This window comes from Triturus cristatus, chromosome 1_2 (assembly GCF_964204655.1).
Source record: "Triturus cristatus chromosome 1_2, aTriCri1.1, whole genome shotgun sequence".
NCBI classification, from domain to species: Eukaryota; Metazoa; Chordata; class Amphibia; order Caudata; family Salamandridae; genus Triturus; species Triturus cristatus.
In genome coordinates this window covers 696,598,107-696,625,383 of record NC_140580.1, presented here as the reverse complement: position 1 = coordinate 696,625,383, position 27,277 = coordinate 696,598,107, and the positions used below count along the sequence as shown (strand labels likewise).

The window sequence follows — 27,277 nt, the reverse complement described above, 5'->3', positions numbered from 1 at the left end:
TGCACTCAAATAACCAAGTCCAAATTGATGTGTATTCCAAAGATTTTCTCTTGATCTTCGTATTTATTAAACAAAATAGGCAGCCAGCCAACGCGTTTCGTTCCTAACACACAGGAACTTCTTCAGGGCTGAAAACAATACATAGAGTAACATATAAAAACAACAACATGTAAATATACAATACACTTACATCACAACATATAAAAAACACTAAAGATGCCACAATAACCATAAATCAAAAAAGAAACACAAAAGCAACCTAAGGTACAACATGTATATACATATATGTCAATAGGTTAAAATTCTGTGAATATAAAGCTTTTATACAGTTAATCTAATCTGTATTCTTCTATGTCAGACATTAAAAGATACGAATTCTTAATAATAACTTAGTGTATCACGAAAAGTTGCAAACGGAGAAAGGAGAAGACAGAGAAAAAGAAAAAGAAAGAACCAGAAAGATCAAAAAGGACTCATAATAACAAGAACAATTAATAGAAGTAACAAGCACCTATACATTCCTATATATATCCCAAACGATGACTGTTTCATAAAGGCGCTAGTGCTAAATCCATGCAAAATAAGCAAAGAGAAAAAAGGATGTAAAAACAATGGCTTGGGCTCACCACAAAGTAGGTAACACAAGTAATTCTATTCCATATTCGTAGAATCAGGGGAAACCCAAATCACAAAGTCGTATCGCACAGTAGGTGTGTAATAGCACATCTGAAACACAAATATAAAAAGCCCAATAATATCATGGGCGAGAAAGAAACCAATTGCATCATAAGTGAAGGGCATATCATACATGACCACAACATATGATTAAAAAGCTGAGATCACTAGGGGGTACACTCACCCACAAGTTTAAAAACGAAGGCAAGATCTCTTTTTACTAATACGTCACGTGTCGTACAAAGTATTCGATCAAGTAGGTTAAGAATCCATTGTTGGACCAATTAATCTGAAAGATAATCAAAGGAAAGAGTCTCACCACCTGTTGTGTGTCAATATAATAAAAACATAAGTTGAAACATCATGTATATCACTTCACGCGGTCAAAGAGAATGTGCATATTAACACATACGGATGAAGAGGGTAAAAGCAAATATGCAATAAAACACATAAATACCCATAAGAAGCATTGTGGGCAATAACATTGTCGAAATCAACCAGGAAATACCCGTTAAAGGTGTGGGCAATGTTTCAATATCATATATATGCATGTCAGATAATAAAAGATATGCATAAGAGGGAGCCTTATCCTGGTACCAAAGGGGAAACAAATCAAAAATCAGAAACAACCGGGGGGTCCGTGTATAGTGGGCAACCCCGTGTGCATGTGTCGAAAACCTCCATAAAGTTGGAAGCCCGTAACATAAGGGATAAAAAACGTACACCCCCTCGTCCTAAGTCTAAAACCAATCACATAAATCTAATATAACGAACATCATGCGGCGCAAATGCAAATAAACGGCACATCGTAAACATATAACAGGCAAGAATAATAAAGAGCACTGGTCGTCCGTCATTTGAAATATTTTAAACCAAGGGAACAGCATAAGTATATGTGCTAGATCGACCCCAACGGAAACCAACTTGCAATAACCCTGGTTAGTAAACGGCACATCGTAGATAAATGACAAGCAAGCAAAATAAAGAGCGCTGGTCATCCGTCATTCAAAAAATAAGAGCAGCGTAAGTATATGTGATAGAACAACTACAACGGAAACCAACTTGTCATACCCCAGGGTAAAAGGACGTATGTTTAAGAAGTCCCCCCCCTTTCTTTTGCACAAAGCATGCCCCGCGCAAGAGGACTCACCCTAGTGTTCTCAAGGAATCCGACGGCATGATAACCGGCAGAGGAACAGCACAGCAAACGGACCCACATGTCGAGGTCGGTTTAAATATACCGGCCAAGTGTAGCCACGCGTAATTCATTGACGGGTGAAGTGAACATGGTGGAAGGACAATGCGAGAATCGCTAAACACGCCGCCATTTTGGAATGGGCTAATATAATAAGAAGTCCTATAGCAATCTAACACAGAACCTCCCGATGAAAACACAATGATGTAGTGTAATCAAAAACAAAGCGGACATACTCAAAAACTAAAATGTAAATGATAAAGGAAGAACATAATGGTGGATATAGCACCATTAATGCAAATAATACAGCAAAGGTTGTATATCTTAACGAACACAGCAGCCATCTTGAAGCGGTAAAACACACAGAAAGCTATTAAAGGACCATATATAAGGAAAAAAGAAGAGGAAAAGACATAGGAAAAAATATGAGTGAATGAAAAAATATATATAAAAAATAAATAATAACACAATGAAAGGAGAGGGGGCACAAGAAAAGTGAATAAGCGAAAATGAACAGAGAACCACATTCCATTAAGAAGTATATGTATATAGACTGCATCTTTTTCAGTAATGCAAAGCACATAAGGTCATGGGAAGCATGCATTGAAAATAATAACAGATTGTACAATGCATGCAAAGCATTACTAGTTCCATTCAGACAATATGATTTAAAAATAAAGCAACCAGATTGTTTACATAACCCGTTGGGGGAACAACACTAACCCAGGAAGTAATGCAGTTCCTTATCAGTATTGTGTCCTGCCTCAGTCGCCCTAAGTCTGCATATCCACTTTGCCTCCTTTTGTCTTACCAGAAGTTCCCTATTGCCTCCTCTGTTGGTAATAGGGACATGGTCTATTCCATGAAACCAGAATGTATCATTGTTTACATGTGCAAGTCTGTAGTGTTCACTCAAGGGATATCTCCGGTCTTTATTTACAATGGCCCTACGGTGCTCCTGTATTCGGACTTTTAATGGGCGGATTGTACTCCCTACGTAAATGATGTCACAATTACAGCCTATTACGTAAACAACATGAGTAGTATTGCAATTGATAAAGTGCATTATATCATACTTTACACAGGTATTATAGCAGAAGTTAAAAGTTTTATTCTTCCCATGTGGACACATATTACATGTTCCACAGGTGAAAAAGCCTTTGGGTTTAATTGGCAACCACGTTTCCCTTGGAGTGGTAACCTAACTGGGACATAGGAAGTTACGCAGGGATCTACCTCTTCTGTATGTTACGGACGGAAAATTAGTGAGACAACTCTTTAGGGATGGTACTTCTCCAAGTATACTCCAGTTTTTCTTTAGGATGGTAAAGACCTTCGGACTATTTGCATTGTACTGTGTAATAAACCTAACTGGATTTGCATTAGGTTTATCCCTTTTGTAAGATGGTTGCAAAGTGTCTTCTCTAGTCCGACATTTTACTTTTTCGATGGCTTTGTCCACAATTTCTCTAGTATACCCCCTCTGTAGGAATCTAGTACTGGATTCCGAGATATTGTTAAGGAAAGTGTCATCATCGCTACAATTCCTACGGATTCTGATCATTTCCCCATAGGGCATGTTGTTGACAACAGACCGAGCATGGGCACTATTCGCATCAAGGATCCCGTTACAGGCTGTATCTTTCCTGTGAAGGGTACTGTGTATTTTCCCATCCTTTACAAAAAATTTGATGTCCAGGAAATTGATACTGTCTTTCCCAAAAGCCATTGTAAATTTAACATTATATTGATTATCGTTCAGGTATGTAAAGTAATCATTCAACTCTTCCACTGACCCTGACCAGAGGCAGATAACATCATCGATGTACCTCCCCCAGAAGACAATATGGTCAGTCCAGGGGGAGGCACCTCTGCCCCAGGCATGCTCCCTCTCAAACCATCCCATAAAAAGGCAGGCATACGAGGGAGCAAACCTGGAGCCCATCACAGTACCAAGAGTTTGTTGGAACCAACATCTGTCAAAGAGGAAAAAATTGTTACAAAGAATAATGTCAATCATCTCCATGATCATCTCATTGAAGGAAAACTGGTCAGCATTCTCTTTATCCAAAAAGGACTGGATGGCCGAAAGCCCAAGATCCTTGCGGATACACGTATAAAGGCTTTCTGCGTCAAAAGTTACGAAGAGTAATTCTTCCGACCATTCAAAATCTTTAAATTTAACCAGTTTGTCCTTACTGTCCCTGATGTATGACGGGAGGTTTACAACATATTTTTGCAATCTCAGGTCCACAAATTCTGATATCCTCTCAGTGGGTGAACCCACCCCCGAGATAATTGGACGCCCAGGTGGGAAGGCATTGGGTTTGTGTATTTTTGGAAGGATGTATATGCATGGAAAGTTGGGACAGTCCACTCTAAGGTATCGAAATTCATCTTCTGTAAGTAGCATAACATCCTTCCATTCATTCAATTTAATGTTAATCATGATAGTCAATTTCTCAATCGGGTTACCCACAACCCTCTTATAACAGGACTCATTGTTGACCTGGCGGTAGATCTCATTCATATAGTCATCGTGGTTCATGATCACAACATTACCGCCCTTATCCGCCTCCCTGATAACAATACTCTTATCCTGTTTCAAGTGATTGAGGGCTTTTCTCTCTTGTGCAGTAATGTTGTGATTAAACCAAGGTGTGAATTTTTTGTTAGTCTCCATCTTGTACAGATCCTCACTTACTTTCTCATAAAAAACATCAATGTTACGATGATAATTAATGACCGGTGTAAATTTAGATTTAGGTTTCAAACCACTATCTAATGTGTAGTTCTGTGGTATATCCAAGTCATTGATTAAAGAGAGTATATCACATTGTTCATCATCATCGAGTGTCATAAGACAGTGGATGTCCCTTACATCTGCGACCGTATGGGTCATAGGTCTTGAGGACGCAGAGGGTTGAGGATTCTGGGGGAAAATTTGAGAAAAGTGATCTTTTAATTTGAGGATCCTAACAAACTTAAATAGGTCTATATGTACATTAGTAATATCCCCGCTCTGTGTTGGACAAAAATTCAAACCCCGCCTTAACACGGCCACTTCATCCTTGTCAAAAGTTTTATTAGACAGATTCACAATTTCCAAATTTTTTTCACCAGGCTGTACATCATTACATGAGAAATTTTGAACATGAGTATCATTTATTTCTTGACCTGTCCCACCGTATTCCCTTTTCCCTTTGTACCTGCCTTTGCCCCTCCGTCCTCCCCGCCGGGTTTTGGCATTTCTCTCTTTTGTTGTAATCTGCTGCTGATTCGCAACTTCGCCATTTCCTTTTGAAATGAGGAAGTTGCTTCTCCTAAAGGGACCTCACGAGATAAATCTGATGTAGTACTCTCTATGGAGGAAGAAGAGACACCGCTGATGGAACGGGTGTCATCACTTTCCTCCCTACTTTCTCTTATTCTTTTTTTGTCTTCTGAGCCTAGTGTGTTATCAAATTTTCTTGCAAATGTATAAACCCGCCCATCTTTGTAGTCTCGATCATCTCTTTTTATCTTTTTCAATTTTTTGTCCTTTAGGTATAGTTGATGGTCCTCCATAACTTTTTTCAAGATGGCAAAAAAAATTTCAATTAAATCCTTTTGTTCAATTTCATTAATCTCCCTTTCCAAGTTCTCTATCTCGGACTGAAGCTTCTCACCTTTCTCCTTGGCATGTTTGATTAATATCTGCATCATAGTAACCGATGCACTTTCAAGGTTACCCTCCCAATCTTTTAAAAGCTCACTGCTGAGATCCTCAAAGGTCGGGAAGATTAATATTCTAAGGCCTCTTGGAACTTTTTTATTGTCTAAGTATTGTTGGAGCGTGACCCCATCCCACCAACGGGATAATTCTTGTTTTCTTAACCGCTCCAATCTGAGAAATAGTGTTTTGAGGCTAGTGCTGGTGGGAGCGTTTGGTTGTGATGTAGATTTCGTATTGTCAGTACCAAATAGGTTGAGGGCCATTTCCTCCCTCCCATCTTGAAATTTCTGCATTGTAATAATTAAATATAAGAAAAGGAACCAGTGCAAAACAGTCCAGAAAAATCATACATGAACAAAGCAAACCCAACGACGGACCAAGGTCAAGCACTTAGATTCCTACTGTTTTCCTTATTATTAAAGTACACTATGTCTGTGTACGTGGTGCAACAACTTCCAGCATCCGTCGTTGTTAGATGCATCTAACAACGACGGATGATGGAAGTTGTTGCACCACGTACACAGACATAGTGTACTTTAATAATAAGGAAAACAGTAGGAATCTAAGTGCTTGACCTTGGTCTGTCGTTGGGTTTGCTTTGTTCATGTATGATTTTTCTGGACTGTTTTGCACTGGTTCCTTTTCTTATATTTAATTATTACAATGCAGAAATTTCAAGATGGGAGGGAGGAAATGGCCCTCAACCTATTTGGTACTGACAATACGAAATCTACATCACAACCAAACGCTCCCACCAGCACTAGCCTCAAAACACTATTTCTCAGATTGGAGCGGTTAAGAAAACAAGAATTATCCCGTTGGTGGGATGGGGTCACGCTCCAACAATACTTAGACAATAAAAAAGTTCCAAGAGGCCTTAGAATATTAATCTTCCCGACCTTTGAGGATCTCAGCAGTGAGCTTTTAAAAGATTGGGAGGGTAACCTTGAAAGTGCATCGGTTACTATGATGCAGATATTAATCAAACATGCCAAGGAGAAAGGTGAGAAGCTTCAGTCCGAGATAGAGAACTTGGAAAGGGAGATTAATGAAATTGAACAAAAGGATTTAATTGAAATTTTTTTTGCCATCTTGAAAAAAGTTATGGAGGACCGTCCACTATACCTAAAGGACAACAAATTGAAAAAGATAAAAAGAGATGATCGAGACTACAAAGATGGGCGGGTTTATACATTTGCAAGAAAATTTGATAACACACTAGGCTCAGAAGACAAAAAAAAATAAGAGAAAGTAGGGAGGAAAGTGATGACACCCGTTCCATCAGCGGTGTCTCTTCTTCCTCCATAGAGAGTACTACATCAGATTTATCTCGTGAGGTCCCTTTAGGAAAAGCAACTTCCTCATTTCAAAAGGAAATGGCGAAGTTGCGAATCAGCAGCAGATTACAACAAAAGAGAGAAATGCCAAAACCCGGCGGGGAGGTCGGAGGGGCAAAGGCAGGTACAAAGGGAAAAGGGAATACGGTGGGACAGGTCAAGAAATAAATGATACTCATGTTCAAAATTTCTTATGTAATGATGTACAGCCTGGTGAAAAAAATTTGGAAATTGTGAATCTGTCTAATAAAACTTTTGACAAGGATGAAGTGGCCGTGTTAAGGCGGGGTTTGAATTTTTGTCCAACACAGAGCGGGGATATTACTAATGTACATATAGACCTATTTAAGTTTGTTAGGATCCTCAAATTAAAAGATCACTTTTCTCAAATTTTCCCCCAGAATCCTCAACCCTCTGCGTCCTCAAGACCTATGACCCATACGGTCGCAGATGTAAGGCACATCCACTGTCTTATGACACTCGATGATGATGAACAATGTGATATACTCTCTTTAATCAATGACTTGGATATACCACAGAACTACACATTAGATAGTGGTTTGAAACCTAAATCTAAATTTACACCGGTCATTAATTATCATCGTAACATTGATGTTTTTTATGAGAAAGTAAGTGAGGATCTGTACAAGATGGAGACTAACAAAAAATTCACACCTTGGTTTAATCACAACATTACTGCACAAGAGAGAAAAGCCCTCAATCGCTTGAAACAGGATAAGAGTATTGTTATCAGGGAGGCGGATAAGGGCGGTAATGTTGTGATCATGAACCACGATGACTATATTAATGAGATCTACCGCCAGGTCAACAATGAGTCCTGTTATAAGAGGGTTGTGGGTAACCCGATTGAGAAATTGACTATCATGATTAACATTAAATTGAATGAATGGAAGGATGTTATGCTACTTACAGAAGATGAATTTCGATACCTTAGAGTGGACTGTCCCAACTTTCCATGCATATACATCCTTCCAAAAATACACAAACCCAATGCCTTCCCACCTGGGCGTCCAATTATCTCGGGGGTGGGTTCACCCACTGAGAGGATATCAGAATTTGTGGACCTGAGATTGCAAAAATATGTTGTAAACCTCCCGTCATACATCAGGGACAGTAAGGACAAACCGGTTAAATTTAAAGATTTTGAATGGTCGGAAGAATTACTCTTCGTAACTTTTGACGCAGAAAGCCTTTACACGTGTATCCGCAAGGATCTTGGGCTTTCGGCCATCCAGTCCTTTTTGGATAAAGAGAATGCTGACCAGTTTTCCTTCAATGAGATGATCATGGAGATGATTGACATTATTCTTTGTAACAATTTTTTCCTCTTTGACAGATGTTGGTTCCAACAAACTCTTGGTACTGCGATGGGCTCCAGGTTTGCTCCCTCGTATGCCTGCCTTTTTATGGGATGGTTTGAGAGGGAGCATGCCTGGGGCAGAGGTGCCTCCCCCTGGACTGACCATATTGTCTTTTGGGGGAGGTACATCGATGATGTTATCTGCCTCTGGTCAGGGTCAGTGGAAGAGTTGAATGATTACTTTACATACCTGAACGATAATCAATATAATGTTAAATTTACAATGGCTTTTGGGAAAGACAGTATCAATTTCCTGGACATCAAATTTTTTGTAAAGGATGGGAAAATACACAGTACCCTTCACAGGAAAGATACAGCCTGTAACGGGATCCTTCATGCGAATAGTGCCCATGCTCGGTCTGTTGTCAACAACATCCCCTATGGGGAAATGATCAGAATCCGTAGGAATTGTAGCGATGATGACACTTTCCTTAACAATATCTCGGAATCCAGTACTAGATTCCTACAGAGGGGGTATACTAGAGAAATTGTGGACAAAGCCATCGAAAAAGTAAAATGTCGGACTAGAGAAGACACTTTGCAACCATCTTACAAAAGGGATAAACCTAATGCAAATCCAGTTAGGTTTATTACACAGTACAATGCAAATAGTCCGAAGGTCTTTACCATCCTAAAGAAAAACTGGAGTATACTTGGAGAAGTACCATCCCTAAAGAGTTGTCTCACTAATTTTCCGTCCGTAACATACAGAAGAGGTAGATCCCTGCGTAACTTCCTATGTCCCAGTTATGGTACCACTCCAAGGGAAACGTGGTTGCCAATTAAACCCAAAGGCTTTTTCACCTGTGGAACATGTAATATGTGTCCACATGGGAAGAATAAAACTTTTAACTTCTGCTATAATACCTGTGTAAAGTATGATATAATGCACTTTATCAATTGCAATACTACTCATGTTGTTTACGTAATAGGCTGTAATTGTGACATCATTTACGTAGGGAGTACAATCCGCCCATTAAAAGTCCGAATACAGGAGCACCGTAGGGCCATTGTAAATAAAGACCGGAGATATCCCTTGAGTGAACACTACAGACTTGCACATGTAAACAATGATACATTCTGGTTTCATGGAATAGACCATGTCCCTATTACCAACAGAGGAGGCAATAGGGAACTTCTGGTAAGACAAAAGGAGGCAAAGTGGATATGCAGACTTAGGGCGACTGAGGCAGGACACAATACTGATAAGGAACTGCATTACTTCCTGGGTTAGTGTTGTTCCCCCAACGGGTTATGTAAACACTCTGGTTGCTTTATTTTTAAATCATATTGTCCGAATGGAACTAGTAATGCTTTGCATGCATTGTACAATCTGTTATTATTTTCAATGCATGCTTCCCATGACCTTATGTGCTTTGCATTACTGAAAAAGATGCAGTCTATATACATATACTTCTTAATGGAATGTGGTTCTCTGTTCATTTTCGCTTATTCACTTTTCTTGTGCCCCCTCTCCTTTCATTGTGTTATTATTTATTTTTTATATATATTTTTTCATTCACTCATATTTTTTCCTATGTCTTTTCCTCTTCTTTTTTCCTTATATATGGTCCTTTAATAGCTTTCTGTGTGTTTTACCGCTTCAAGATGGCTGCTGTGTTCGTTAAGATATACAACCTTTGCTGTATTATTTGCATTAATGGTGCTATATCCACCATTATGTTCTTCCTTTATAATTTACATTTTAGTTTTTGAGTATGTCCGCTTTGTTTTTGATTACACGACATCATTGTGTTTTCATCGGGAGGTTCTGTGTTAGATTGCTATAGGACTTCTTATTATATTAGCCCATTCCAAGATGGCGGCGTGTTTAGCGATTCTCGCATTGTCCTTCCACCATGTTCACTTCACCCGTCAATGAATTACGCGTGGCTACACTTGGCCGGTATATTTAAACCGACTTCGACATTTGGGTCCGTTTGCTGTGCTGTTCCTCTGCCGGTTATCATGCCGTCGGATTCCTTGAGAACACTAGGGTGAGTCCTCTTGCGCGGGGCATGCTTTGTGCAAAAGAAAGGGGGGGACTTCTTAAACATACGTCCTTTTACCCTGGGGTATGACAAGTTGGTTTCCGTTGTAGTTGTTCTATCACATATACTTACGCTGCTCTCATTTTTTGAATGACGGATGACCAGCGCTCTTTATTTTGCTTGCTTGTCATTTATCTACGATGTGCCGTTTACTAACCAGGGTTATTGCAAGTTGGTTTCCGTTGGGGTCGATCTAGCACATATACTTATGCTGTTCCCTTGGTTTCAAATATTTCAAATGACGGACGACCAGTGCTCTTTATTATTCTTGCCTGTTATATGTTTACGATGTGCCGTTTATTTGCATTTGCGCCGCATGATGTTCGTTATATTAGATTTATGTGATTGGTTTTAGACTTAGGATGAGGGGGTGTACGTTTTTTATCCCTTATGTTACGGGCTTCCAACTTTATGGAGGTTTTCGACACATGCACACGGGGTTGCCCACTATACACGGACCCCCCGGTTGGTTCTGATTTTTGATTTGTTTCCCCTTTGGGACCAGGATAAGGCTCCCTCTTATGCATATCTTTTATTATCTGACATGCATATATATGATATTGAAACATTGCCCACACCTTTAACGGGTATTTCCTGGTTGATTTCGACAATGTTAATGCCCACAATGCTTCTTATGGGTATTTATGTGTTTTATTGCATATTTGCTTTTACCCTCTTCATCCGTATGTGTTAATATGCACATTCTCTTTGACCGCGTGAAGTGATATACATGACGTTTCAACTTATGTTTTTATTATATTGACACACAACAGGTGGTGAGACTCTTTCCTTTGATTATCTTTCAGATTAATTGGTCCAACAATGGATTCTTAACCTACTTGATCGAATACTTTGTACGACACGTGACGTATTAGTAAAAAGAGATCTTGCCTTCGTTTTTAAACTTGTGGGTCAGTGTACCCCCTAGTGATCTCAGCTTTTTAATCATATGTTGTGGTCATGTATGATATGCCCTTCACTTATGATGCAATTGGTTTCTTTCTCGCCCATGATATTATTGGGCTTTTTATATTTGTGTTTCAGATGTGCTATTACACACCTACTGTGCGATACGACTTTGTGATTTGGGTTTCCCCTGATTCTACGAATATGGAATAGAATTACTTGTGTTACCTACTTTGTGGTGAGCCCAAGCCATTGTTTTTACATCCTTTTTTCTCTTTGCTTATTTTGCATGGATTTAGCACTAGCGCCTTTATGAAACAGTCATCGTTTGGGATATATATAGGAATGTATAGGTGCTTGTTACTTCTATTAATTGTTCTTGTTATTATGAGTCCTTTTTGATCTTTCTGGTTCTTTCTTTTTCTTTTTCTCTGTCTTCTCCTTTCTCCGTTTGCAACTTTTCGTGATACACTAAGTTATTATTAAGACTTCGTATCTTTTAATCTCTGACATAGAAGAATACAGATTAGATTAACTGTATAAAAGCTTTATATTCACAGAATTTTAACCTATTGACATATATGTATATACATGTTGTACCTTAGGTTGCTTTTGTGTTTCTTTTTTGATTTATGGTTACTGTGGCATCTTTAGTGTTTTTTATATGTTGTGATGTAAGTGTATTGTATATTTACATGTTGTTGTTTTTATATGTTACTCTATGTATTGTTTTCAGCCCTGAAGAAGTTCCTGTGTGTTAGGAACGAAACGCGTTGGCTGGCTGCCTATTTTGTTTAATAAATACGAAGATCAAGAGAAAATCTTTGGAATACACATCAATTTGGACTTGGTTATTTGAGTGCACCTTCCTTTGTGAAAAAATTTTTGGTCCTGCCCTGCATCTAACAACGACGGATGCTGGAAGTTGTTGCACCACGTACACAGACATAGTGTACTTTAATAATAAGGAAAACAGTAGGAATCTAAGTGCTTGACCTTGGTCCGTCGTTGGGTTTGCTTTGTTCAGAGATGGGCTGGTGGTGCGCCCGCCACTGGAAGTGCAGCGGGATCCCACCTCAGCCAGCAAATGCCAGCCCTCACCTTCATTGCGCCGCAGGGTTTCGCTCAGCCCTCCGACTCATGCACATGTTACACTTCTTGGTCCGTGTTTTAAGATGGGTCGAGTGGGTAACCACTATTGCTGCGGACCCCTGGCGCCCAGCGTGGGCCTCCCCGTCTGGCGGTGCAATGCAGTCGGGGTGCACTGAGCACAGTCTACCCCAGTACACAGTCTAGCCGGGAGCAGGGGGCCCTGTCCCCCTTTCCCGCCCCGGCACACCCCAAGGGGTGGCCGGGAGCGGGTGCCTGGGGGTAGGCGCGTAGGCGGTCAAATCTCCCTCTGCCCTGTGGACACGGCAAAGCTGCTGCCAGGGAGGCTGTAACACCGTCCGCCGGAGCGGAGGGCCACCTGCCACCCCAAAGCCTTCCCAGCCAACCGAAGCCAGTCTCTGTGCACTTGTACTTGTTGGCTATCGTTCTCATGCCCGTATTTAGCCTTAGATGGAGATTACCACCCGCTTTGGGCAGCATTCCCAAGCAACCCAACTCCAAGAAGACCCGATCCTGGCGCGCCGTGGGCCGCCACCGGCCTAACACCGTCTGCGGGGTGAGCCTGGATTAGGAGGATTTGGGCGCCCTGAGCGACGCCGGGGAGTTGGTTTTCTGTATGCCACATTTCCCTCGCCCACTGCCGGGCAGAGATTCGGCACGGGGCTCTTCCCTCTTCGCCGTTACTGGGTGAATCCTGGTTAGATTCTTTTCCTCTGCTTAGTAATATGCTTAAATTTAGCGGGTCGCCACGTCTGATCTGAGGTCGTAGTCGGAAAAAAACACTGAAGCGTCGGGGGAGCCACAGGGGAAGACCAGGCCCCTGCGAGACCCTGTTAGCCCTCTTTCCCCGGATCAGATCTAGAGGGGGTTCGTCCTCCCCGGGAAGTCGTCTGTGGAAGTGGGTGCCCAAGGGACGTGTGTGCCGGCAGCCGGTGGGACACCACGCAGCCAGGTGCCCTGGGATGGGCCCAGGACAGACCGGTCGCCGGCGTACCTCCGTGACAGGACCCGATGAGGGACCCTGCCACGGGCGATCTGGGGGTCTGACCTTGTGGGGGGCGAAGGGAAGCAGAGCTAACCCTGCGACAGCCCCAGCCGCGTCCCGGGGAAGCCCCGAGGTGATTGACAATCGAGTGACCCTCAGACAGGCATAGCCCCAGTTAGGAACCCGGGCCACAAGGTGTGTTCGAAGTGTTGATGATCAATGTGTCCTGCAATTCACATTAATTCTCGCAGCTAGCTGCGTTCTTCATCGACGCACAAGCCGAGTGATCTACTGCCAAGAGTCACAGGCAACTTTTCAAAAATGTTCACCCACCTGCAGGTGTAGGAGAGGAGGGAGGAAGGCGACGGCCGTCTGTCCACTGCCCATGCGGCAAGACAGCCTGGGTGCCCCGTTCAAGGCTTCCCCTCTGGGAGTCAGACTGCACCGTTGGGAGAAAAAAAGTGTTTCCAGTCACTCTGCCTGGGACACCCACACACCTGCAGGCAAGTGGGGCTCCCGGTGCGATGGGAGCAGGCAGCCCCACCGCCGCCGGTCCCTCCCGGAATAACCAGGAGGGACCCCTTGAGTTTTCAAACCCCTCGGCCCGGCCACACGGGACCGGGTCGAACCGGGAACCTGGCAATGAGGGAGGGTCGCCCCACCTTCACATCAGCCGTCCGTCACCGGGTGGCCCGAGCCGTGCCAGCGAGCTGGTGAGTAGCCCACCCTACCCTTGCCTAGGTCAGAGGCACCGGAAGGGAAGAGCCAAGCAGTTCCCCATCCTGCACGCCTCCCACAGAGAGCAGCCGGGGGTCTCCCCGCAGGTCCTCAGCTCCTTCTCTTCCAGGCCGCCCTGCCACCCGAGAAGGGCGGCTCCTCGGTTGCCCGAAGCCCGGTCAGGTCGGGACTCGGGCGCAGGAGGGCCCAGGATGGCAGGGCCTTTCGGGGGGGTTGTCCCAGCCCGGCGAGGCACTGCCATTCGTTATCCCCCGACCGCGGGGGCGTGCTGGGTGAGCATGGGTTCTGACTCATGAGGGCCAACCACTGTGCCCCTCCCATTGAGAGGGACAGGGGCCTGGGGGCTGCCCCATCCCCTGTCACTTGCGTGTTTGTGGAGGAAGACCTGCCAAGGCCCGGTCCTCACCCAAGCACCCAATGCAGCCACGGACCGTTCTGCCGGCCGAGGCACACAAGAGGAGGGCCGGGCCCTGTACCTAGGGTGTGCTTGCAGGAGGCGGCCGAGGGCTTCGGGCTGGCACCGTCAGTTTCTTGGGCCACTCCGCCGTTAATGATCCTTCCGCAAGTTCACCTACGGAAACCTTGTTACAACTTTTACTTCCTCTAGATAGTCAAGTTTGATCATCTTCTTTTCTCTTTTCTAGGGCCGTTGCCGACCCTGGCGGGCCGATCCGAGGACCTCTCTAAACCATCCAATCTATAGTAGCGACGGTCAGGGTGTACAAAGGACATGGACTTAATCAACACAAGCTTATGACCCGCACTTACTGGGAATTCCTCGTTTATGGGAAATAATTGCAATCCCTAATGCCTATCACAAACGGGGTTCAGCGGGTTACCCTCACCTGTCGGCGAAGGGTAGACACACGCTGATCCGTTCAGTGTAGCGTGCGTGCATCCTCCTACATCTAAGGGCATCACAGACCTGTCATTGCTCGATCTCGTGTGGCTGAACGTCACTTGTCCGTCTAAGAAGTTGGACGTCAACCGCTGGGGGTGTCACATCACTATTTAGCATGGAGGAGTCTCATTCGTTATTGGAATTAACCAGACAAATCACTCCATCAACAAAGAATGGCCATGCACCACTACCCACAGAATCGAGAAAGAGCTATCAATCTGTCAATCCTTTCTGTGTCTGGGCCGGGTGAGGTTTCCCGTGTTGAGTCAAATTAAGCCGCAGGCTCCACTCCTGGTGGTGTCCTTCCATCAATTCCTTTAAGTTTCAGCTTTGCAACCATACTCCCCTGGAACCCAAAGACTTTGGTTTCCCTGAAGCTGCTTGGCGGGTCATGGGAATAATGCCGCCGGATCGCTAGTAAACATCGTTTATGGTCAGAACTACGACGGTATCTGATAGTCTTCGAACCTCCGACTTTCGTTCTTCATTGAAGAAAACATTCTTGGCAAATGCTTTCACTTTGGTTCGTCTTGCGCCGGTCCACAAATTTAATCATGGTCCCAGTTCCGAAAACCAACAAAATAGAACCAGAGTCCTATTTCATTATTCCTCGCTGAAGTATTCAAGCGACCGGCCTGCTTTGAACACTCTAATGTTTTCAAAGTAAACGCTTCGGACCCCCAGCACACTCAGTCAGGAACATCAAGGGGGTGCCGAGAAGCAGGGGCTGGGACAGGCGGTAGCTCGCCTCGCGGCGGACCTCCAGCTTGATCCCAAGAACCAACCATGAGCTTTTTAACTGCAGCAACTTTAATGTACGCTATTGGAGCTGGAATTACCACGGCCGCTTGCACCATACTTGCCCTCCAATGAATCCTCGTTAAAGGATTTAAAGTGTACTCATTCCAATTACAGGGCCTCGAAAGAGTCCTGCATTGTTATTTTTCGTCACTACCTCCCCCAGTCTGGAGTGGGTAATTTGCACGCATGCTGCCTTCCTTGGATGTGGTGGCCGTTTCTCAGGCTTCCTCTCCGGAATCGAACCCTGATTCCCCGTTACCCGTGGTCACCATGGTGGGCACATGAAGTAAAATTGAAAGTTGATAGGGCAGACATCCGAATGTATCGTCGCCGTCACGGGGACGTGCCATCAGCCTGAGGTTATCTAGAGTCACCAAAGTGGCTGGGCAAGCCCGGGTTGGTCTTGGTCGGATAAATGCATGCATCCCGAGAGGTTAGCTCTCATCGGCATGTATTAGCTCTAGAATTACCACAGTTATACAAGTAACAGATGGAGCGATCAAAGGAACCATAACTGATTTAATGAGCCATTCGCAGTTTCACTGTACTGGCCGTGTGTACTTACACATGCATGGCTTATTCTTTGAGACAAGCATATGCTACTGGCAGGATCAACCAGGTAGCTGCACCTGCTGACGGGGTGGGTTTGGGAGCCGTGTGTCCATCTCCCTGACTGGCAATCTTCGCACACCCCTCACTCTTGGGAGCCTGCTAGGAGAAGGAGCCCACATGCCTGGGCGGGAGGGCTCGCTAGAGTGGTGAAGAGGTGCGGTCGCATGTGCACCGGCGGGCCCAGTCGTCTCCCCTGGAAGGGAGAGGAAGGCTGAGGTGCAGCCGAAGCGAGACGCAGGGGGGCCGGAGCCTCGTGGCGGCGGCACCCCTGGGAACAGTCGTTCCGAGCTGCTGTGGAAATGCGCTGGGCAGAGAGGGGTGACGGCGTGGCACGTGGGGCCTACAGATCTGCAGAGTGGCAGCATCCGAGGGCCTGGTGCCACCTGACCCCTTCCACTCGGGTCGGACCACTGGGGGGCACGAGCTGCCGGGGCCGCTCGGCCTTCACTCTGCTGGGTAGGGTGAGGGGCCTCTGGCCAGGTGGCAGGCCCTCGTGTCGGACGGTCCATACGGGGTGGAAGCTCTTTGCTTGAAACAACAGCCGAGGCTGGCCAAGCAGTCCATCCCTAAACAGACCGAGATTGCCCAATCGATCGGAGTACGGCCGGGGCCTCCACTGTCAGGCAGCCCTGCACGGGGGATGCCGGCTTTGCATCCCTGCCTGCTCCCGGGGTGAGCAGGCTCGGAGGAAGGGCCCATTGGGCAGGTGCAGACCCAGGCGAAGGTGAAGCAGGGGAGGCCTGCCCTGGCCCGATGGACCCCTGTGACGGGCACCATGACCATTGGCTCCCACACCCCAGGACCCGCTGGAGCCCAGACCCCGGAACCAGTCCCCGCTTCTAAACCCAGCCAGTCCGGGGAGGGGAGAAGCCTCACCGGGCACCAGGGACCTCCGTCCTGGGCAGACAGACCCTCGGCAGGCTGCAGGATGGGGGCTCCCACACCCCAGGCCCTGCCCGAAGCTCAGGTCCAGGTCCGGGCCCTGCTTCTCAACCCAGTCAGGCCGGGGTATCTGGGAGCCTGCCTGGGCATGAGGGACCTCCGTCCCAGGGACACGGACCCTCGGCTGGCCGCAGAATGTGGGCAGCTGTTCCACTGATTTTTTTTCATAACTCTGTAGAACCCCGCATAGTGACACTACGCCAACTCCGCCCAGGGTTAGTTCTGATGCCTTTAATTCTCCCTTGGATGCTGAGAACACCTTCTTCATCAATGATGTCTTTAACAGCGCTCTTGATGTTGAAGAGGTTTTTACCATGAAGTGGATGATCTCCAGCCTAGAGACCATTATCACTGAGACTCTCTCCATCAAGGCAGCCTTCAGGGAAACTGCTGACACCCAGAAGACGATTACTATAAGGACTTTTGTGCCGCTGCCTAATTCAGTTCTGTTGTAAATCTGCCTTTTTTGCAGGGTCACCCTGGATTTTGTTTGCCTTTTTAGGGAACCCTATTTTCTGGCTATCGAACTCTGGCCACTATATCTCAGTAGCCAGTGGTAAAGGGCGTTTGCTGGTCCTTCTTTCAAAATGGAAACATTGGCATACACCTGATTGATTTATTACATTTATCTATCAGTTCCTAGTGTACCCAGGGCTTGTACATTAAATATTAACAGTGGATTGTAGCAGTCATTGTGCTATACACTGCAGTGGCACTGTAAAGCATGTCTTTAGGCTTAGAATTGTAGCATGGCTTGTAGTTCCAGACTGCACATTCAACCTGTCAAAGTAACCCTCTTTTCACAGGCCTAAACTTCAATTTTAAATAATAAAAAGTCATCCCTAAGTAGGCCTCATTGCCCATAAGGCAGAGTGCATGGTTTTTAATGGTAGAACATGTAAAATGTAACGTTCCTTGTGTCCTGACCGTGAAAAAGCCTACAAACTATTTTCACTGTGGCAAGGCAGGCTACTTCCACAGGAAAGCACTGGATTACATTATTACACCTTATTGCAATAATGTCGGTTTGGTAGCAGCTAGAAAAATATTTCAAGGGCTTTTTTTAAAAGTTAAACAAACTTCAATTTAATGGTAAAGTCGAATTTTGTGTAATTATTAAAGAAAATGCACTTTACAAAAGGTACCTATTCCCTCCATGAAGCCTCTAAGACTTTTTTGTGACTTCCAACTGTCACCTGGCTGCTGATGGCTTCCCCACTGGGAGGTATGAATTGTCTCCCAAGACAGGGACAATGGGCCTTGGATGCGAGTAGGTGTTGTCGTCTCCTTCACAGGAGGGTCTGGAGGCTGTGCTCAGCCCCTTGTTGCACTTCAAAGAGATCTCCTCTCTGTAGTAGCGTTTTTTCTAGGATTACATTTTCATAGAAAAATATTAATTGTAAATAATGATTTTTATGTGAGATCTAATATGCAAATGCTAAATTAATATGATTGCAGTTGAAACAAATTTTATACAGCATATAGAAGTGTGTTTATTGGATAGTTGGATACAATGGATGCTGTTCTCATGCTGTTTTCACTCCTATATCCCCCCCACCATCTGAGTCATCTACTCTCCCCAGAGCACTGCAGAACGAAGACAAGTTGATCTAATTTTCCTGTTGTACTTTGAATGAACATTCTAGTGTTCCTAACTAACATTTTACAAAGGCTCTTTAGTTGTAGTGCCGTTGCTGAGCCTAGTTTTATTCACCAATGTAAAGGTTTGTTGTCTGAATGTTTCATATTAGTTGGAACATCTCCATATATCAATAACACCATAGAAGCTGGATGCATTTTTTAAAGTAGGATAGTGCTTATGAACTTAAGTAGTGATTTAAACTATTCTGATTTGCAGAGAGAATTGTTACTTACAATCATGACATAATAAGTTTGCTGTTTTACTAATTTGTTATGCAAGAATTATGTATCAGAATCCATGGATTTGGGGGGTTAGTCAGAGACTTTTGATTTTCTTACGAGGGATGCTGTTCATTTCTTTTCTGCTTTTTGGTACTCCCTTGGGGCTTAGTGTTATTTCAGATTTTTACTACTGTGTATAACTCTGCATGTGAGCCTTCATGGCATTTATTATGTAATAAAACCCTTTAACATTCCTCGGATCTTGAACTCAGTTATTGACTGGTCCCAATTAATTATTTTGCTACTCTGCTAAATTGATAATAGGAAGGGTGCCTGTGGTCGAGGCTCTGTGGACAACAGTGGCATCTCCAAAATGGCCGCCTGGGATCGCTCCAAAAGGCGGCAGTTCTAGCAGCACCAGTCGAGGAAGAGCCTGCGTGATGACTTCACTGCCAGACCTAGCCACAAAAGCAAAGACAGAAAAAGAGGAAGCGCATGATATGGAGGATGCTGACTGGCAAGAGAGGAGTGTTGTCATCATGACCACATGAGCAGGAGATTTCAGGACACCACCAGAACAGAGGAGCAGCCCAGGACCGGAAGACCCAGGACAGCGCACTCAGCAGGTGAGGTTGGAGCTGGCCAGGAGGGTTCAGAATTTGATACATGGCGAGAGATTCTAGACACCATGCACAGTTCCAACACCCTAAGGAAAGGAGGCTCTGTGGCCCCTACAGCTGTGGCCCAAAGCGACGGCCATAGCTCCAGGCAAGTAAATCCCTGCCTAATGAATGAGTTTCATTGAGTTAAGACGAGGTGGGGTGGAAAGCTTAAGAATGGGTGCACCTGGGCTGATTGAGGTTGTGTGGTGGGGTGTTTCAGGGAGCACGGGTGACACCATAAAAACACTGCCCAAGTCCCTAAGTACCCCTTTAGCACTGTAGTGGTTATTTGTAAAGGCAATAACAAGGGCAAAGGATTCCTACTAAGGATCTCTTTTATTTCCCTGAGGGTCATTCATCCTGCTAGCACGAAGACTGAAGAGGCAAAGAGGAAAAAGATCCGATGTGACTCAAAATGAATGAAGGAACTCTCTGAAATAAAAAACTTCTGTTTCTTTTGTTTATTTTTCACCTTAAACCCAATAGCCCAGTACAAACTATACTAAGGGCCTAATAAAAGACACTGTCAATACAGGTTTGTGTCCCGCTAGTGTGTCAGCCTGTTACAGTGCCTTTTTACGCAAGATCAACCTGGAGCAGAAGTGCCTGAGGTAAATTTTAGGGTGAACTGAATTTTGGGGTGTTCTAATTATTGGGGTACAGGGTTCTGCTTCCACAAATGTCACAGGCAAATGTAAGCCAACGCCCAAGCCTGCACCCTTATTTTGCCTCCCCCAGCCAAACTGGCCCCATCACAGAGGGGATCTTTTTGAAATCACTGTGTCAGATCCTTCTGGAGGTCTGCTACAGTTTTACATATAACATGTGAGGCGCACTTCAAAGGGGGGAGAGAGAATGCCAAAACATGTTGGGTGCATCCACTTTCTGGTTGCTGAGAACTCACTTTTGTTCTACCAGAATTCTGACTCAGAGTTTGTTGGGGGTACTGCGACTGCCTAACCCTGGACTTAAGTGTTAGATGTGGGAGGACACAAGTATTACCATAGTACACGCCACACGTTTTCCCCCAGACCTCTGAGCCAACGTTTAGTGTGGCCAAAGACTTGGGCCATCTTGAAAATGCCCAAAATGGGTAGGGTTAGCCCGGGAACATTTACCCCATTGTTTAGGGCATACCCAGGTGTCATTCCCACCCACTAGCTCATGCCAGAAATAAATCTGGCATCTCCAGGCACCCACATCAGAAAACTGATGGACCTGATAAAAATCCGAAGAGGTCTAAACCTGCTATCTGCAACCTGAGAAGAGCCCTGGGAGCCTAAGCCCCCTCTATGTAAACAAAATGTCTTGCGCTGTCTCAGGCAAGACCTAAAGTATAGAGTGTGGGGTGGGTGGGTGGGAGTGGTAAACTGCCAAAGAGGTGAAGGTTCCCACCAAGCATTCAAAAGGGCATAAAACAACACTAGCATGTAGGCAGGAGAGTGTTTAAAGAGGGGTTGGAAATGCATCCTGTTTTATGGGAAACAACTGTAATAATCAAAGATGTCTCGTAGACAGGTGGCTTAGAACAGATTGTAGGTTTATTGGTTAGCCATAAAGTCCATGTAGATCTCATGTAAGGCCTCAGCTAGGCCCCAGAAAAGTCCCTGTAAAGCCCCACCAGGAGCAGCCTCCCTGCTGCTCAGCCCCATCTCTCCAACTGCCAACTCCTCCAGTCCCACACACCAACATTCCAAGTGACATCACTCATGGCTGAGCAGCAAGGGACAGGACAGTAATGAGAAAGATGTACAACAACAACAATAGATTATAGCACATCTCCCTTCCTTAGAAAAACAAGCAAAAGATATGCATTGAATCAAGATAGCACAAAATCAAAAAGGAAAAACAAAAAGCAAGTAATTATACACCAAATCAGCAAATAGTCGCAAGAAAATAACAATAACAAAAGAATGATGAACACCATCCCCCTCCCCAGAGAAACAAATTAGATGGTACACACTAGAACATATAACATTGAAATAGGGAAACGCACCTCCCTATGAACTCCAACACTGTAATAGGGGAAAACACCTCCCTATAGGGGAAAACACCTCCCTTAGACACATATAACATTGAAATAGGGAAACGCACCTCCCTATGAAACTCCGATACCGTAATAGGGGAAAACACCTCCCTATAGGGGAAAACACCTCCCTTAGACACAAAGAACATTGAAATAGGGAAACGCACCTCCCTATGAACTCCAATTACTGCAATAGGGGAAAACACCTCCCTATAGGGGAAAAACACCTCCCTTAGACACAAAGAACATTGAAATAGGGAAACGCACCTCCCTATGAACTCCAATTACTGCAATAGGGGAAAACACCTCCCTATAGGGGAAAAACACCTCCCTTAGACACAAAGAACATTGAAATAGGGAAACGCACCTCCCTATGAACTCCAACACTGTAATAGGGGAAAACACCTCCCTATAGGGGAAAACACCTCCCTTAGACACAAAGAACATTGAAATAGGGAAACGCACCTCCCTATGAACTCCAATTACTGCAATAGGGGAAAACACCTCCCAAAGATTCTGCGAACACCGTAATAGGGAAAACTTCCCCTATGATACTCCAAGATATCAAAACTTGTAATAAGGGAACACCTCCCTATAGGGGAAAACGTCTCAAACTGAACTAGAACACACAGTTCCTCAACACCATGAAAACCAGAAATGGAGGATCACTCACTAGTAACCTCACCATAAAATTGTACACAGCACCTTTAAACTAGGACTGAGGCACACACTACCCTACAGCCTCAACATAAAGGACACATTTAGGAAGCTAAAACGGAACACACACCACCCTCACAGGAAAGAGACACACACACACACCCCCACAAAACAAAATTGCAGGAATAAAACTAACGAAGGTGCAGCATGTAATAAACAAGACCTATAAGCACCAAACATCAAGAAGAAACAAAACTATTACTAGAGATTCTGACTTCCAGCATTATAACTATTTGACTTGTAAAACTTGAAACGAAGGATGCCACCCATGTCCAAACGATGATAAAACACCGTTACCCAAAAACTCCAGGAGGCCACAGCGCAGACCAGTCAGCGTGAATAGCTTCGTCCCGCGACGGCAGTTCAGTCAGCATGACTCCATGAACAACGTTTATAATAAGTCCTCAAAGACGTGGTTGGCGTTGGTTGGCAAATAGAAAGGTTCGTAGAAGGTTCGTGTCTTAAGATGGCGGCACGTTTTTCCACGCCGCACCGGGTGGCTCACGGCACGCTCTGTGTGCCAAACGTCTAATAACCAGAAGTGAAGACACCAGAAGACGTCATAGAAGAGACAGCGCGATCTCCCAGATGTCGGTAAGTGTTCACGCGCTGATAGAAGCATGCGCCCCAGCTTTTCAAATGAGGAGCCAAACCAACAAACCGTACCAACAGTAAACGCCGATCGCGCTATACTAGCACAAGAATGAAAGGGGTACACGTGCTCGCAATGGCCAAAGTCTCGCACAGGCTCAACACAAACCCCAAACAAAGATGCGAAAAATGCTTGGTCTCAAACTTGTGCTCAGATTAACGTCAAACACCCCATCAATCCTCAGGGATGCGTAGGCAGGCAACAGGACATGCGGTCCTCCAGGCAAATGTATCAATCAAACCCCAACTTTCGAAATATGAAAGACATCGATGTACGCGCTGGCTGCAGATTTCGAGGCACGACTAGCCTCAGATCATTACTGTGACACACCTCATCAATCCTCAGGGTTCTCTTAGGCAGGCAATGCACTTCGATTTCTCCATGCCACACAGCATCACACCCTTCTTAAGGACTCGGCCAGCATAGCGTGAACAAGTAAAATTTCAAGTAGCAATGACAAATGTCAAAATTCAAACAGAGTTTCGGGAAGCACAGTTCCAAACAGGAACGGCAGGTTCAGACAAGAGCTTGTCAGACGCTCTTCCACATGAAAGGTGGAAGTCACAGCACATTTCCAGGCTTCTTTTCAGTCAGTCAGATTCTTGTACATCCAAGTGGAACTGGCACTTACGTATTAGGGCGACCGATGGAGTGGTCACTGGTGGGGCTCTTAAGTGTCAGTTTCCTCAAAATACGCAATTACTCTTGAAGTTACTTGAAGTCCTTTTACTTGAATAACTCTTGAAGTTCCTTTCTCTTGAAAATCCTTTAAGCTTCATAAAGCATAACCCAGAACACGCGTTAGCTCCTCCAAATCGTCGCCAGTGTAATAATCAAAGATGTCTCGTAGACAGGTGGCTTAGAACAGATTGTAGGTTTATTGGTTAGCCATAAAGTCCATGTAGATCTCATGTAAGGCCTCAGCTAGGCCCCAGAAAAGTCCCTGTAAAGCCCCACCAGGAGCAGCCTCCCTGCTGCTCAGCCCCATCTCTCCAACTGCCAACTCCTCCAGTCCCACACACCAACATTCCAAGTGACATCACTCATGGCTGAGCAGCAAGGGACAGGACAGTAATGAGAAAGATGTACAACAACAACAATAGATTATAGCAACAACCTTTATCATGCAGCCTTTGCCACACATGATATTTACCACACAGTCTTTAACACACAGGTAAGTACCACACATGTAAGTATTTGTACCTTTACAATACAGCACTTTACCATACAGGTAAAGTATGTTTTTTTTAAATTACATACTTTTTAGTTTATTTAAGCAAAAAGTAATTTTAGGGGTTTTAGATGGATACAGGTAAAGGGAAAAAAGGGTGATTTTAGGGCTTGGAAGTGGATAAAGGTAAAGAGAGGTAAGGTTGATATTAGGGTTCAGGGTGGGTAGAGGTACAGGGAAGTGTGATTTTAGGGTTAGGAGTGGATGGAGGTAAAGGAAGCTAAGGCTGATTTTAGGGTTCAGGGATCGGTACTTATAAAGAGAAGCAAGGGTTATTTAGGGTTTCGTGTGGGTAGAGATAAATGAAGGTAAGGGTAGTTTTTTAGGGTTCTGGGGTGGGTTAACGTAATGGGAGGGAAGGGTGATATAAGGGGTTGGAGTGGTAGAGGTAATGGGAGGTAAGAGTGACTTAAGGTTTTTGGAATGGGTAGAGGTAAATGGAAGTAAGTGTGATATTAGGGTTCGTGGTGGGTAGAGTAAAGGTAGGCAAGGCTTGAATTTAGGATTCAGGGGTGGGTAAAGGTACAAGGAGGTTCCAGTGATTTTAGGGTTTGGGAGGGTAGAGGTAAAGAGAGGTAAGTGTGAATTTATGGTTATGAGGTGGGTAGAGGGAAAGGAAGGTAAGAGTGATTTTATGGTTCAAGGGTGGGTTGAGGCAAAGGGAGGTAAGCGTGAAATGTAAACATTTTGAAAACACTGAATGTTTGATGAGGAATAATGCATCCTCTAAATTATAAAAGAGGTAAAAAACAGATAAGTAAATGTGATGTGAAAATGTAAGAAACATTAATTCAGAGAAATAAGAAGAGTCAAGTAGCAGTAGATTTATTGACATAGGGGCAGATTGTTTCAATCATCTCTCAAAGTTGGATGTTTTGAAAGAGAGGTTGGAGTGAGCATGAAATGGAGGTAAAACGTTGCTCATATTCAAACTTTCACGGAAGAGTGGAGAGGAGATCGGTTCTTGGGAGGATCCAAGCTTTCCTATCATAAACATTATGAAGAGGCCTTACAGTACCATGGAAGTTCTTTCTTCAAAGCATGACCAGACATCCCTTTCATTGAATGGATTGGAGGGATCCAAGGCTACCCTTTAAGGTCTGAATTGCTAAAGCCATATCTGGAGTAATGAGTTATTTGTGGTGAGAGGTAAACCTCAGAAGCTTAGGCTACTGTGTCATTTATCAGGATCCTCATAAGCCCCTCTGCCCAAAGAATTGTCTTACTATCTAAGACCTTGCATCAAGTAGGTCAGATGAATGAGTAAGTGAATAAGTGTTGAGCATAGCCTACAGGGTATTAGGCAGCTTAATTTGAGTAGGTGGTTTTGGTGCTCTGCACTAGTACCTATTTGTCAACACCTGCACTAACGACAGTCTGCAACACTGTGGTGCTGTTTAGAGGTGAGCACAACAACAGTTGTTTATTAATTGAATTATACATAAAAAATGCCTAATACCTGCTGCGCCATTAGGGGTGGGCGGAACTTGCGGAGTTTCACTCTGCGGAGTTACAGAAATATGCATCTTGTGTTGCTCGTATTACAGTTTATCGCTGGTAGTGCGAGCAGCGCTTAAAATCAGCACAAACAGCACCATGCATTGTGCAAGAGCGCACACACATTTGAGTTGTTTTTTCTCCCACTCAAGTAGAACATCTAGTCGGGTAGCAGCAAATCAATTTGAACAGTGGCCATCTGACTGGGACAGCTCGCAAACACATTAGATTGCAAGAGGGTACGCCAAATCTCTCTTGCGCTCGTCAACTCGCATATTGTGGGGACTCGTGGGAGAAAAATTCCACAACAAGGGGATTGGAGGAATTTGGCCAGAACTCCATGTTAAAGAATAACGTGGAGTAGCCAAAATTCTGCCAATTCCGCAGGTCGAATGGAACATTCAGCCCACCCCTAATTTTTGTAATTTTTGGGACCTGGAATAGCCTGAATTGTCACACACTTGTAGTAGTGTTGTTCAATAACACTCTATTTATACATGTGTTAAATACCAGAGTTCAATTCATGTATTAAGTTGCGCCCTCAGTTACATGGGCCACGCCTTCTGTAAAGGTTTATTAGAGATGTTACTTACATCACACCCATTTTAGGCCTCCACACCTTTTTCATCTCATTTATAGAGCTGGTTTCACTTCACTAAAATTAACATACCTCATAGCCTACAAAAGGTAAAGTAAAGTTCCGTCTCCTGCTCGGTTCCCTGTATGAAAGAGCCTGAAGGGGGCAAGAAATTATTTAAATGATGTGGTGACTTAATGAATTTCAGGCCACAGGAGACACACACATGATAAACGTTCATTTAATTAAAAATGGAATGGTTTCCATCCGACTTACAGTTCCGACTTTGCTTTTGAGTGACCCACAGTAATGAGTAATATTGGTGAGGAATGCATCTGCCCATCCGCATCTCTGTTATTTACTACACAGTGAACACGTTACTCATGGAAAAGTCCCTGCCGCTTCCACCCCAAAGTCTGTCTCTTCCCCCTTCCAGCATTCTCCACTCTTGTGGGAGTCAAAGCATTTCAGTACTTCCAGGGTTAGAAGGCATCACCACGCGTACATGGCGAATATAAAATGTTACAAAGCATGCGATTTTATCGCATGCCATTACAACGTGGTCCTTACAACGACCGCGTTGTTAGTACCCAATACCTTTACATCGCAAGTCATTACAACGACTTGCTTTAGGGGGCGCACTGGACTTAGGAATAGTATTATTTACTATTCCTACTCCAGTTTGCGCAACAGCAGGGAAGGT

At 44.4% G+C, this 27,277-nt stretch overlaps 1 non-coding gene and 1 pseudogene across 1 annotated transcript; both read right to left on the bottom strand.

The window, feature by feature from the left end:
• Window positions 1-13,504: 13,504 nt before the first annotated feature.
• On the bottom strand, window positions 13,505-13,658 carry LOC146867855 (5.8S ribosomal RNA). The gene has a single exon (XR_014968893.1). It is a non-coding gene; the product is annotated as a 5.8S ribosomal RNA (ribosomal RNA).
• Window positions 13,659-14,641: 983 nt separating this feature from the next.
• On the bottom strand, window positions 14,642-16,417 carry LOC146867854 (18S ribosomal RNA; annotated as a pseudogene).
• Between the last annotated feature and the right edge of the window lie 10,860 nt (window positions 16,418-27,277).